This window comes from Choloepus didactylus, chromosome 24 (assembly GCF_015220235.1).
Source record: "Choloepus didactylus isolate mChoDid1 chromosome 24, mChoDid1.pri, whole genome shotgun sequence".
NCBI classification, from domain to species: Eukaryota; Metazoa; Chordata; class Mammalia; order Pilosa; family Megalonychidae; genus Choloepus; species Choloepus didactylus.
This window is the reverse complement of record NC_051330.1, coordinates 21,499,531-21,502,926: the sequence shown is the minus strand read 5'-3', so window position 1 is coordinate 21,502,926 and position 3,396 is coordinate 21,499,531. Positions and strand designations below refer to the sequence as shown.

The 3,396-nt window shown below is 44.1% G+C and overlaps 1 pseudogene; it reads right to left on the bottom strand.

Moving 5' to 3' along the window:
* Nucleotides 1–614: 614 nt before the first annotated feature.
* Nucleotides 615–2,404, bottom strand: LOC119519943 (annotated as a pseudogene).
* Nucleotides 2,405–3,396: the final 992 nt, after the last annotated feature.

Genomic DNA, 3,396 nt, shown 5'->3' with positions numbered 1-3,396 from the left:
ATAGTCCACAGTCAACCAATCTATGATAAATGAGCAAAGGTAATTCAAGAAAAGAAGTCCAACAAATGGTACTGGAACAACTGGACCACCAAATGCAGGAAAAAAGAATACAAATATAGACTTCATTTCAAAAAACAAACTTAAAATGGATAATAAACCCAAAATAAAACATAAAAGTAAAATTTCTGCAAGATAACACATAGGACAAAATCTAGGGAATATTGGATCTAGTAATATCTCTTTCTGTTGAAGAAAAAATTATAGAAAATATTGTATATTCTTCTCAGAAAAAAATGAGACCCTGGCTTGGCCCTTTACTACAGCTTAAGGCTGGGAAGCCCTAGATCTCTAAGAGACTGCCTCTTTTACAAAGATAAAAGATTGGTTTAGGGTAAGTGGGGGTGGTGAGAATTATAAAGATTTCAATAATAAAATAGAATGCAGGGAAATTTCAAAGCTGCCATCATATAGCCCCAGCAACAATTTCTTGCACTTCTCTTCCCTGTCTCATTAATCCCCATCACAGAAGATTTATGTAATTGGGGCAGGTCTTTCTTCCCTGCAAAGCCTCTCCTAGTACCAAGTTATAACCTGGACAGTGGGCAGTATCTGTCTTAGGCTTCTTTGTACCTGAGGCTACATAAGGTCTCCTTGAGGACATTTATCTTGGCACAAATCATGAAGGCCCCAGATTGCCATTCATGGCATTCATAAGATGTTCTTCTTTAAGTATAGAGTGCCTGTCCATCAGTCTCCTGGGAATGAAACCTCTCTCAATCTCTTGGCAGCCTTGAAGAGAAGCAAAGAATTCATATAGCTCCTCTGCACTCCAACAGTTAGGGTTCCTAACAGGAACAGAGTTGATATGTAATTCTGGAGTAGGGAGAGGTGTATTGGGCTTGCCCAGGTCACACTGTCATGCCCACCTCTCACTGATAAAGGCCCAAGAGATGTTGGGTAGAGTGCTTTAATATAATGTATCTGACATCTGGCTAGAGACCTCTTGATACTTCTGGCACTTGCCCTGGATCTTGGCATGGGAAATGTCAGATAAGTTGCAATGGGGCCCACTCCAGCACAGTTGATCATAGTTAGTTTCTTGAAACTCTTTCATTTTCTTCCTCCTCAGCTGGAACAGGTGGCTACAGCTCACATTGTGCCTATTAGTGTGAGTCATGGAGCAGAACATTCTGGAGCCATGGAATTGCTCTGCAGGTAAATACTTCCCACAGTATGCACACTTCAGGAGATTTGCCTTCTTATCTAGCTCAGTAGATGGTCTGTCCCCTCCCAAAGGGCCTTTGGACCAATTCTTACTCTGCCCTGTGGGAAGGACAGTCTATAGTGGCTTCTCAGACTCTTTCAGTAACAGAACAACCCACCAGGAAATTTTCTGCTCCTTCCTTGGTAACAAATCTTTCAATGACGTGGGTGAGGACCTGGGGCATCACAATGCTTTGGTGGTGGTTTGAGTCACCCATCTGTCTGGACACCATGATTAGCAAAGGAAGTGGTGCTGTTGGGGCAGGAGCCAAGGCTGCTAGTTCACGGAACACTGGTTCCACTTTCTCTTCAAGAATGCTTCTCTCCTCTATGTCCATTCATTTCTCTGCTATTGGAGATGACATGACAAGAAGGATTGAACCCAATGTAGAGATATTTTTTCTCTCCTCAGACTTAGCCTTGTGTTAGTCAAAGTCTGTCATTTGCCCAGCAGGTAGCGAAGATACAACAGGTGAAGAAGTGGTGGGTCCACCCTTTACTAATGTGCTGTTCCATGCACAGGGTTGAGTCATCCCAGGAGCCAATGTTGGAAGGCACTCCTAAAGTGCAACAGGTGTCTGGGATGAAGATGAGGAGGAGGCCAAATGGGCCTGACCAACTGGTTGCACTGTACTTGCCATCCCCTGGGAATTAGGTATAGCAGTTGCCAGCTGTGCTAATCCCAAAACCTGTGCCCAGGCTGTACCTGGCTGTCATGTGCAAACAACTTGCACAGGGATATATGGGGTTGTGGTTGCTGGGTAGCTGATATTTTAGTAACCCCTAACTGTGGAGACTTGATAGGTGCTACAGGTTGTTTGGACTGGATGGGAAGGGTGGCTTGGGTGTAGGTTCAGGTGGGAGGGACAAAAGTGAAGTCAAGAATTGATTGAACAATGAGGGACCAGGCTTGCTGCTGAGAACAGGAAGGTGGAAGCCACTGAGGGTGAGTGAGGGTTGTGGCTTGTTTTTAACTATTGCCTGGGAGGCTTGGCTGCATGCTTTCACTTTTTATTCCCACTTGGCTCATTATTATCCTCTTCCACGTCCTCATGCAGTTCTTTATCTGTAGGAATGTAGGGTCTCTGATCCATCTTCCCCAGGAAATAACTTGGTTTACTCTGAGTCAGTGGCTCCTTCCTTGAGGATGGCAGGAACTTATTTCCACACCATGCAGATCCAAGGAGTCTTGGAGCAGTGGGTGATAGCACCCGTGACCTGACTGGCAGTTTTTCCTGTGTTGAGTAGGAGTCCAATGGAACCCAAATCAAGTCAAGCTATTTCTCTCTCTCTCTCTCTCCTCAGTTCTTCAAGACTTCCCCACTCACTTGGTGTTTTGGTTTTCTAAAGCTGCCAAAAGTCAATGTAGCAGAAAGGGGTTGGATTTTACAGTTTTAAAGCCATGAAAATGTCCCATTAAGGCATCAACAGGATGATATCTTCTATGAAGAAAGGCCAATGGCCTTTATGATCCTTCTGTCACAAGGGAAGTTGTATGGTTATCTGCTTATCCTTCTCTCCAGGGATTTGTTCTGGCTCTTTTTTCTGTGGTTTCTTCTTTGCTTGTTGTGGGGTGTTTCTATCTTTCTGAGCTCTCTCTTTCATCCTCATAAAGGACTCCAGTAAAGGATTAAGACCCAACTTGAATGGGCTGGTCAAATCTCAGCTGAAATAATCTAACCAAAATATCCCACCCATAATAGGCCTGCACCCACAGGGATGGATTAAAAGAACATGGCCACTTGGCAAGTGAACTCACTGTCCTCCCCTCCTTGGGGGACCTGACTCCCAGGGGTGTAAATCTCCCTGGCAATGCAGCATATGACCCCCAGGGATGAACCTGGATCTGGCATCATGGGATTGAGAACATCTTCTTGACCAAAGGGGGACACAAAATGAAACAAAATAAAGTTTCAGTGACTGAGAGATTTCAAATGGAGTTGAGAGGTCACTTCGGTGGGTATTCTTATGCACTATATAGATATCCCTTTCTAGGTTTTAGTGAGTTGTAATAGCTAGAAGTAAATACCTGAAACTATCAAACTGCAACCCAGTGGTCTTGACTCTTGAAGATGATTGTATGACTATGTAGCTTACAAGGGCTGACAGTGTGATGGTGAAAACCTCATGGAT